At 41.7% G+C, this 11619-nt stretch overlaps 1 protein-coding gene across 1 annotated transcript in view; it reads left to right on the top strand.

Annotated features, from left to right (window-relative positions):
- Positions 1–11619, top strand: part of CLK1 (CDC like kinase 1) — a 280468-nt gene that overhangs the window by 121632 nt on the left and 147217 nt on the right. The window lies entirely within an intron of this gene.

Here is an 11619-nt window from a genome sequence, read left to right on the forward strand (position 1 = left end):
ATGGGGAAATATTATATCATATGATCCCTCAGCAACAGGCTGCACCAGATGGAGGTTTCTGCATCATTAAAAACAAAAGTACTGTATATCTGACACTTGATATCTGAACTAGCTTTAGCTCTTTTCACATGGGAGAATAGCAGTTATTCTCATAGATGTTTGTATAAATCATGATGAAGGAAAAATACATACTGTGACATTATTGTTGAGGTTTTCCTACTAACGATTAAGACTGCTATTGTACCTAATCATTTTGGCCCGGTGAAGAGGTTGTATTTGATTGTCTCCTCAAACGTGCTTCATGCAAATTGCCTGGGGGGAGGAAACCTGCCCGGACTTGTTTCTTACTTCCTCTTTTTTTCTCTCTGCCAGCATGTAGTCAGCCAGGCTTGCTCTCAATGAGAGCTAAGTCCTTTAAATATGTTTTGCTTTTGTTTTGCTTTTTGTTTGTTGTTTATTCATTTAGTCGCTTCCGACTCTTCGTGACTTCATGGACCAGCCCACGCCAGAGCTTCCTGTCGGTCGTCAACACCCCCAGCTCCCCCAGGGACGAGTCCGTCACCTCTAGAATATCATCCATCCATCTTGCCCTTGGTCGGCCCCTCTTCCTTTTGCCTTCCACTCTCCCTAGCATCAGCATCTTCTCCAGGGTGTCCTGTCTTCTCATTATGTGGCCAAAGTATTTCAGTTTTGCCTTTAATATCATTCCCTCAAGTGAGCAGTCTGGCTTTATTTCCTGGAGGATGGACTGGTTGGATCTTCTTGCAGTCCAAGGCACTCTCAGAATTTTCCTCCAACACCACAGTTCAAAAGCATCGAACTTCCTTTGCTCAGCCTTCCTTATGGTCCAGCTCTCGCAGCCATATGTTACTACAGGGAACACCATTGCTTTAACTATGCGGGCCTTTGTTGTCAGTGTGATGTCTCTGCTCTTAACTATTTTATCGAGATTGGTCATTGCTCTTCTTCCAAGGATTAAGCGTCTTCTGATTTCCTGACTGCAGTCAGCATCTGCAGTAATCTTTGCACCTAGGAATACAAAGTCTTTCACTGCTTCTACATTTTCTCCCTCTATTTGCCAGTTAACAATCAAGCTGGTTGCCATAATCTTGGTTTTTTTGAGGTTTAGCTGCAAGCCAGCTTTTGCACTTTCTTCTTTCACCTTCATCATAAGGCTCCTCAGTTCCTCTTCACTTTCAGCCATCAAAGTGGTATCATCTGCATATCTGAGATTGTTAATGTTTCTTCCAGAGATTTTAACTCCAGCCTTGGATTCCTCAAGCCCAGCTTGTCGCATGATGTGTTCTGCATACAAGTTGAATAGGTAGGGTGAGAGTATACAGCCCTGCCGTACTCCTTTCCCAATCTTAAACCAGTCCGTTGTTCCGTGGTCTGTTCTTACTGTTGCTACTTGGTCGTTATACAGATTCCTCAGGAGGCATACAAGATGACTTGGTATCCCCATACCACTAAGAACTTGCCACAATTTGTTATGGTCCACACAGTCAAAGGCTTTAGAATAGTCAATAAAACAGAAATAGATGTTTTTCTGAAACTCCCTGGCTTTTTCCATTATCCAGCGGATATTGGCAATTTGGTCTCTAGTTCCTCTGCCTTTTCTAAACCCAGCTTGTACATCTGGCAATTCTCGCTCCATGACCTGCTGAAGTCTACCTTGCAGGATCTTGAGCATTACCTTACTGGTATGTGAAATGAGTGCCACTGTTCGATAGTTTGAACATTCTTTAGTGTTTCCCTTTTTTGGTATAGGGATATAAGTTGATTTTTTCCAATCTGATGGCCATTCTTGTGTTTTCCAAATTTGCTGGCATATAGCATGCATTACCTTGACAGCATCATCTTGCAAGATTTTGAACAGTTCAGCTGGGATGCCGTCGTCTCCTGTTGCCTTGTTATTAGCAATGCTTCTTAAGGCCCACTCAACCTCACTCTTCAGGATGTCTGGCTCTAGCTCACCGACCACACTGTCAAAGCTATCCCCGATATTGTTATCCTTCCTATACAGGTTTTCTGTATATTCTTGCCACCTTTTCTTGATCTCTTCTTCTTCTGTTAGGTCCTTGCCATCTTTGTTTTTGATCATACCCATTTTTGCCTGGAATTTACCTCCAATGTTTCTAATTTTCTGGAAGAGGTCTCTTGTCCTTCCTATTCTATTGTCTTCTTCCACTTCCGCGCATTGCTTGTTTAAAAATAATTCCTTATCTCTTCTGGCTAACCTCTGGAATTTTGCATTTAATTGGGCATATCTCCCCCTATCACTGTTGCCTTTTGCTTTCCTTCTTTCTTGGGCTACTTCTAGTGTCTCAGCAGACAGCCATTTTGCCTTCTTGGTTTTCTCTTTCTTTGGGATGTATTTTGTTGCCGCCTCCTGAACAATGCTGCCAACTTCTGTCCAGAGTTCTTCCGGGACCCTATCTACTAAGTCCAGTCCCTTAAATCTATTCTTCACCTCCACTGCATATTCCTTAGGAATATTAGTGAGCTCATATCTAGCTGATCTGTGGGTCTTCCCTAATCTCTTTAGTCTGATCCTAAATTGTGCAAGAAGAAGTTCGTGATCTGAACTACAGTCAGCTCCAGGCCTTGTTTTTACCGACTGTACAGATGTCCGCCACCTTTGGCTGCAAAGGATGTAATCAATCTGATTTCGGTGTTGTCCATCTGGTGAAGTCCATGTATAAAGCCGTCTCTTAGGTTGTTGGAAGAGAGTGTTTGTTATGCAGAGTGAGTTGTCTTGGCAAAATTCTATCAGCCTATGTCCTGCTTCATTTTGTTCTCCCAGGCCATACTTACCTGTAATTCGAGGTGTCATTTGACTGCCCACCTTAGCATTCCAGTCTCCTGTGATGAAAATAACATCTCTTTTAGGCGTGTTGTCCAGTAGGTGCTGCAGATCCTCATAGAACTGCTCTACTTCAGCTTCTTCAGCATTTGTGGTTGGGGCGTATATTTGGATCACTGTGATGTTAGATGGCTTGCCCTGAATTCGAATTGAGATCATTCTGTCGTTTTTTGGGTTGTATCCAAGCACTGCTTTAGCCACTTTACTATTAATTATGAAGGCTACTCCATTTCTTCTGTGGTCCTCTTGTCCGCAGTAGTAGATCTGGTGGTCATTTGATGTGAAGTGGCCCATTCCAGTCCATTTCAGTTCACTGACGCCCAAAATGTCTATCTTTAATCTTGACATCTCACCAATAACCACATCCAATTTGCCCTGGCTCATAGATCTTACATTCCAGGTTCCAATGGTGTGTTGATCCTTAGAACATCGGATTCGCCGTTCACCACCGGCACCGTCGGCCGCTAGCCGTCCTTTCGGCTTTGAGCTAGCTGCGTCATCACGTCTGGGGCTAGTTGAGCTCATCCTCTGTTCCTCCCCAGTAGCATTTTGACCATCTTCCGACCTGGGGGTCTCATCTTCCGATGGTATACTGACATATCTCTGGTTGTACTGATCCATTTAGTTTTCACGGCAAGAATACTGAGGTGGGTTGCCATTACCTTCCCCAGGGATCGCATTTAGTCTGACCTCTCTGTCATGACCTTCCCGTCTTGGGTGGCCCTTCACGGTTTAGCTCATGGCATTATTGAGGTGCTGAAGCTCCAGCACCACGACAAGGTAACGATCCTTTGCTTGGAGTTGCTTTTTGTAAATACATTATTTTTATAGAAATGCCTGGTGTGTGACTTTTCTGATCTCTCCTGGGCTAAAGGCTTTCCCAGCATTCTGCCAACAATTATGATGCAAACCCTGACCTTCCATGCTTCTTGTAACCTGAAGCTGGACTCCCTTGAGCCTTCCCAGTAGACTCTTATGACTACTCTGGATCATAATTTTAAGTTTAAAAAAAACTTCCCTCTCTTCTCTTACTTTAGGCTTAGTAATCTCATTTTGTAAAAGATGGGGGAGAACATAGTGAAACTCACTGGAGAAAACACATGACTCTGTGCCACATATATTTGACCCTGAGGGATTTCAGGGAATAGAAAAACCAGTTTCAACTGGTCCTGATGCTGCTGCTGTAGGTGCCACATTGCGTATCACTGGAATTATATAAGCACTTGTAAAACCTGTAAGGTTTGTAATTTAATCTGAAAGAACAGCACATTTCTGTAACATACCTCAGAGCAAACAGTTTTAATGAATATCACCACATGACACTGGAGAAAGGAGAGTAATTTGCTAACTTCTAATATGTCTGGCTGGAACCCTTTCTTGGGTTTCTCCTTCTGGGGTTCTTGGGATTTAGTTGGATCTCAGTGAGGTACTGACACTTGTCTTCTTTAAGCACCCAATCTGAAAGCTCTCTCTAAGGGCAATGCTTAGAAAACTGAATTTTACTTGTTATTTTTCTGGAAACATGAAACAATGTCCAGGTTTTTGCAGAGAGCAGGCAGTTGCTACTGAGAGACTTCTTATGTCCTAATGTTAAACCAGTTTTCTTCCTTGTCTCTTATTCTGTGCACAATGAAAGCATTTTCTCCATTTCTACAGCTGGATTTCTTATGCACATGGTTATCTTGGCAGACAGAGGGAGAATGTTGTTGTTAGTTGCCATTGAGTTGTTTATGACTCATGGTGACCCTATGTATAACAGAACGAAATGCTGTTCAGTCTTGCGCCATATGCTTGACTGTTCCAATGTTGGTATCCATTGCTGCAGTAATTTTATCAACCCACCGCATTGAAGGTCTTCCTCTTTTCCGCTGGCCCTTGACTTTACCAAACATGATGTCCTTTTCAAGTGATCAGTCTTTCCTGACGATGTGCCCAAAGTATGAGAGTCTAAGCCTAGTTATCTTCACCTCTAGGGAACATTCTGGCTGTATTTCTTCTAAAACTGATTTATTTGTTCTTCTGGCAGTCCATGGTATTTTCAATACGCCAACACCACAATTCAAATGCATCAATTCTTCTTCTATCTTCCTTTTTTAATGTCTGATTTTCACAGGCATATGTGGCAATTGAGAAGACCATGGTGTGAGTCAGACGCACCTTTGTTTTTAAACTGACATCTTTACTTCTGAAAACTTTAGATAGGTCTTTGATGGTAGATTTTCCCAGCACGATATGTTGTTTGATTTCTTGATTACTACTTCCCTTGGCATTGATCGAAGTAGAATGAAATCATTGATGACTTCAATTTCTTCTCCATTTATTGTGACATTGTTTATTGGTCCATTTGTGAGTAACTTCACCTTCTTCACATTCAGGTGTAGTCCATATTGCTGTATACAATCTTTGATCTTCATCAGCAAGTACTTCAAGTCTTCTTACTTCCAGCAAGCAAAGTTGTATCATCTGCATATTGCAGGTTGTTAAAGAGTCTTCCACCAATTCTGATACCCCATTCTTCTTCATACATTCCTGCTTCTCAAATTATTTGTTCAGCGTACACGTTAAATAAGTAGGGTGAAAGTATACAACCTTGCCGCACACCTTTTCCAGTTTTGAACCACTTGGTATCACTGTTTTCTGTTCTAACAACTGCCTCTTGATCTGTGTGCAGGTTCTGCTTGAGTACAATTAAGTGCTCTGGAATTCCCATTCTTCGTAATATTAACCATAACTTGTTATGTCCATCTGACATCAGCAATGATATCTCTCATACCACGTTCTCTTCTAAATCCAGCTTGGACTTCTAGTAGTTCTCTGTTGATGTAAAGCTGCAAATGTTGTTGAATTATTTTCAGCAAAATTTTGCTAGCATGTGAAATTAATTAAATTGTTCCATAATTTCCACATTCTGTTTCCTCTCCTTTCTTTGGAATGGGCATGAATACGGATCTCTTCCAGTCAGTTGGCCAGGTCGTTGTCTTCCAGACTTCTTGACATAGACGAGTAAGTGCTTCCACTGCTGCATCTGGTTGTTGAAATATCTCAATTGGTAATCCATCAATTCCTGGAGCCTTGTTTTTCACCAATGCCTTCAGTACAGCTTGAACTTCTTCCTTCAGTACCGACGGTTCTTGATCATATTCCACCTTCTTAAATAGCTGAACACTGACTAGCTCTTTTTTATACAGTGATTCTGTATATTCCTTCCATCTTCTCTTAATACTACCCACATCATTGCCCATAGAATCTTTAAGGATAGCAACTCGGGGCTTGAATAAAACAACTGTTTATGCTCTGGCTCTAAAATAATGTGCAAAGAATGTTTTTGTGTGCAACTGGCCTTTAATAAACTTCAAATGTATTTTCTTTTGTTGAGTTATATAAACCAAAGGACAACTTTTACCCAATATTTCTGGATATCCTTGGAGTTTTGATTAATGATGAGCACAAGAAGATTTAGAAGAGTCTGATAGGCATCCTGAAGAGATTGAAAAGAACAGAGGGAAGAAAAGGAACTTTTCCACAGGAAATACTTTCAAGATTCTTCTGTTTGTGACAGTGTTGTACTGCTGTTAGTTACTGCAGAAGTCTCTATGCAGAATTGCCCATGAGACTGGCAAGTGACACTTCTGCAGAAAATCCAGAGGCTGTAACACTTCTATCGTAAAGGTACAATCTCCTCTTTCTGGGAAGCCAAAGACTTGTGTTCTAGAAGCATTCACTTTTCCAAAGTTGCAGTCTCACACTCCAATTTAACATGATCAACAGGAATTTCTCCACCAACTGAGTGGACAAATATAGGTTTTCTACACTTTGTGATATATGTTATGGAAAAAAAAACATATTAATGTTCATTGTTTGCACACAAGTGTTCAGCTGGAGTTTTAGAGCAGGTTATAGAAGAACATTAACAAGGCAGGGGTTGCTGGGGAATACACATATTCCTACTCAAAGAGAAGCAGGACACTTGCTGGTTGCAGGACTTGCAGGCATATTGGGGCACATGGCTTGCCCACCTACAAGAGGGCTGCCTTGGCAGCTAGACACACAACATTAGAAGGCAAACTGATGAGCTTGCTCTCTATCACACCCTCTGGCTATAAGCATCCACTGCTTTAATTTTCTAAAGATTTCTGTTTGCCCTTAGTAGGCCTACAAGCATTTTTGTGGGTATTTTATTTTGTAGTATATCAGCATCTCATAATTTCTTTTAATTAAAAGGATCAAAAGAATAATTAAACCAGATGTAACATTTGCCTGATAGGCATCAAGAACAAATTAGTGTTGTGTGCATCATGTTCCCCAACCCTGAGCTAGAAAATATCTTGCTTACTTTACTTTTACTGCTATTCAATTTACATCCATTCCAACAGATCCAAATGAATCATGGGGGCATTAGGAAAGGTTGTGGTACTTCTTGCATAGAAGTAAACATTAGACACTGTACCCTTAAATGTCAGCTAGCAATTTAGGACAAAAAGTTACAACATTCATGTTTTGTTTAAATATAATGGTCTAGAGCTCTATCCATAAAACAAGCCAAGCGTCCTAACAGCCAGGAACCACGCTGAGACGAGGAATAGGTCTCTAGTGTTTATTACTGCTACATAAGACAGAAAATCCTAACAAACTGAAGAAGCGTGGGAAAAACCCAGACAGATAAACCCCAAAAGTCAAGGCAGGTCTGTTCTGTGTCTCTTTGAATGACGGCTCAATTCCTCGCTACTACGCATGCGTTTCCCCCCCTGGATAGGGGCCCCCTCCTGCTCACCATCAGTGCTCATGACACCAAGTGTATTACACCCCCGAGTTTGCCTAGAGGAAATCTTTTGAGTTTCAAAAGATTCTAAAGTCTTAAATTCTAATAGGAGGAGAGGAATACTGAAAAATAGACCCAAATAAGAATGGGAGAAACACTGGAGCTAGAAAAATTGAGTAAAATTCCAGTTCCTCAACAGCAACCATTTTTGGTGCCCACAATGAAGTCAGGATGCATTTTATACATCTCAGAAGTGGTATCAGCTGGCCTACTTCAAACACAGTTCAACCATCTACCCCAATGAATATCCTCATTTACAATTAAGATGATAACTAGGTCTGTATTTTTTCCATATAACTGCTTATCTTCTCTCCTTTGGCCGTTAAAGAAAACTGAAAGTTGCTTGTGCCCTGACCTTAGAAGATCAGAGTATTGCATCACTGCTGGTATACTTCATTGACACTAATAGAATGATGCCAGTAAATAATAATAATTATTACTATTATTATTTATTAAACTTGTATGCTGCTCGATTCTCATCAACTCCTGGCAGCCCAGAACAATAAAAAAAAGTTACAATAAAATCAATTAAAGCATAAAAAATAAAGATAAAAGATGGCAAGCATGGTGAAGCGAGGGGCCTCACTCTCCCTCACCAAAGGCCTGGGTTGAAGAGCCAGGTTTTCATGGCTCTTCTAAACAACAGCAGAGTGGGGGCCAACTGGATCTCAGGGGGAATATTGTTCCATAGCACATGCACTGCTACAGAGAAGGCATGCTTCCAGGGTCCTAGGAGATGACATTGTTTAATTGAAGGAACCTGGACCATGCCAACCCTACAGGATTGAATTTCCTGGGTAGATGTTATGGGAGACAGCAATCCCTCAAATAATCAGGCCCTATGCCATGTAGGGCTTTATAGGTAATAACCAGCACCTTGAATCACACCCGGAAGCAAACTGGCAACCCATGCAGCTCACGTAGCAGAGGTGTTACATGGGCATACTGAGACATGCCCATCACTGCTCATGCTGCTGCATTCTGGACCAGTTGAAGCCTCTGGGTGGTCTTCAAGGGCAGCCCCATGTAGAGCCTTGCAGTAGTCAAGTGATGAGGTGACCAAGTCATGAGTGACTGTCTGAAGGGCCCTCCAATCTAGGAAAGGGCACAACTGGTGGACCAGATGAGTTGTTCAAAGGCCTTCCTAGCCACAGCTAGGCCACATATATATTTAATGTTATCACTTTATTTTTTCTTTTGGGGGAAAAGGGGCTCAAAATTTTGGTATGGCTTAGTTGGATGGGTATGGCATACACTTCTTTTCTTGCTTACTGTTTTGAATATTAATAGTATCTAATAGGAGCCACCTCTGTAACTGGGAATTTTAAAAGGTTGGGGTTTCAAACTAAGCATAGACAAGTGTTAGCTATATTTAAGAAGATGGTAAATGGCTGATGACCATGGTGGGATGAAGAACCAGTGGGTGGACTGGCTCTTCGAGATTCCTCTCCGGAGAAGGAGAGGCCTTGGGATTGCCCATGAGTGCTCCAGACAGTTGCTCCTCATGAGGAGACTGCAAGACAGACATTTTCGGCAGGCTCTGGGAGACAAGGGAACGCCATGTTTGCCCAAACCATGGTCAGCACCTTTATGGACACTGGGTTTGCATACTTCCTTTTCTAATCACTTTTGGAAATTGCTTATTTACTGCTTTTCAGCTATTAGGAACCTTTGGAATGACAAGTATTAAGCACCAGGTGAGTCTCCATCAGTCCTTCACGAAAGAAGTTTTAAATACAAGTTTAAAGACTTAACAACATTCCTTTTTTTGGAATAAACAGCAAAAGGATGAACAGCAAAAGAACTTTGATTTTGGAAAGTTACAAACAGACTAAGGGTCCAGATGGATTTGAAATAAGATTTTGAAATTAATTATAAGAATGCTTCCTGAGGGAAAATGCTGTGATGGAAAATGTTCAGTGCACAATGACAATATACTAGGTGTTCTCACTGAAGAAAACCACTTGGGGCTCAGCCCCTCCTGAGATGCACAAGGTTTTTTCTCTTGCCACTCTGCAAACTGTATCTGTAGGAGATCTGGAACTAATCCCCTGAAATTCTCCCTCCCACTTACCTTCTGCCATTCATGTAAGTCACCGCTGACCTTTTTCCTTTGTGCAGAGAATCAGATCAAGCCCGTTCTGCCTGTTTTCCTGCCTCCTCTGCAGACAAAAGAGACATTGCAGTGGGAAGACACTAGAAGAATTTCACCAAAGGGGCAATCGCGGCGAGCAGTTAATCAGAGGAACATAAGCAATAGAAATGTTTTTTTTTCCTGCTGTTCAATCATGTCTGATTCTTGGCGACTGCCTGGACAAGTCCCTGCAGTTTTCTTGGTAAGATTTCAGAATGATTTGCCATTGCCTCCTTCCTAGGGCTAAGAGAGAGTGACTGGCCCAGGGTGAAGCACAGCTTTTAGTCTTCATTCTAGCTTCCTCCCCCCCCCACTTGTGAGGAGGTGAGATGGAGGGGAAAAGGCTAGAACCGTCCAATGTCATGATAACTGAAGGAACAAGCACTGAGTTTTTGTGATCTGCAAAGATGTCCTTGGTCTCTCTACTTCATAACTTGAATTACTTTCTGACTGCCCTATTTTATGACTGTAGTATTATTACTTGCAAGGCTTATAATCAGTAATTTCCCATTTGCTGGTACATGGACATCAGAACCCCTCTCCCGCTAGGGTTACTAGATATCTGAACAGGCAAAGGAGGACATGGACGATTGGAAAGGAGGGCAAATGGGGGCAAAAGGAGGACACACTGTTTAACTTTCTTGGCATCTGCGACAAAAATTACAGTGGACAGCTGAGAAAAAAAATCTACTTAGGTCTACATGCATATGAAATTACTTTCTCCAGTATCAATCAAAAAGTCTGGTTTTTCAACAGCAATATTTTTCCAGCATACCTTTATTTATTTATCTACAGACTATAGGGAGCATGGGAGAGCCAGTTTGGTGTGGTGGTTAAAGCATCAGGCTAGAAACCAGGAGCCCGTGAATTCTAGTCCCACGTTGGGCATGAAGCCCACAGAAAACTGCAGGGACTTGTCCAGGCAGTCGCCAGGAGTCAAGACTGACTCTCTCTCTCTCTCTCTCTCTCTCTCACGCACACACACACACACAGATCACAGATTTGAAGTGGCCAGATTGAAGCCGATTGCTGGAATCAGGCCATAAATGAAAATCTGGGCTGTCAAATCTGTTGACAGACTAGGGAAAAAAAGAAGCAGACAATCTACAAGGTCACAATACATGAACATTTGTACGACATGTGAAATGTGAAAACAATCCCCCCCCCCAAAAAACCACACAAAAGCTCTCAAAAAGCCAAACCATATTTAATTTTAAGGCTATGCCTGCCAGACACAGGACATGAGGGCAAAAAGGAGGACAACCCTCCTTCCCTCCCTTCTTCCAGCAGTTATTGTTCCTAGATTACAGGACTTCCACCCTCTAGCCACTGCACAGTCTTACACTAATCCTTATTTTCTGGAAAATAACTAGTTTTTCCTGTTTAAGCCACCAGAAACATGGTGTTTAAACTTTATTGTGCATTCTTTGTCCCCTTAGAGGGAAGTGTGTTCATATGACTAGATAATCCTTGATCAGTCATGGGTAGATTCCCACACAGGTGTTCGTAATCTTATCAGGAAAGGTAGACAAAACATCCTCCCTCCCCCAAAATGATGACAATATATTTAATTACACAGTACTGCCAAGACAGCCCTAATTAAGACAACATATCACTATCCCAAGGGTGAATAACAAAGGATTCATAATGACAAAAGACTCTGAGATATAATAGTTTAAGTTCCAAAGATAGTTCCAAAAAATTTTCAGGTGGTGTTGTTCTTGACAGTTCTTTTTCAGCAGATATTTTTTAAATCACAGTACGTTTACTTACTAAAATGTACCTTATCTTGGACCAACA

Source organism: Candoia aspera, chromosome 1 (genome assembly GCF_035149785.1).
Source record: "Candoia aspera isolate rCanAsp1 chromosome 1, rCanAsp1.hap2, whole genome shotgun sequence".
Lineage (NCBI taxonomy): Eukaryota > Metazoa > Chordata > Lepidosauria > Squamata > Boidae > Candoia > Candoia aspera.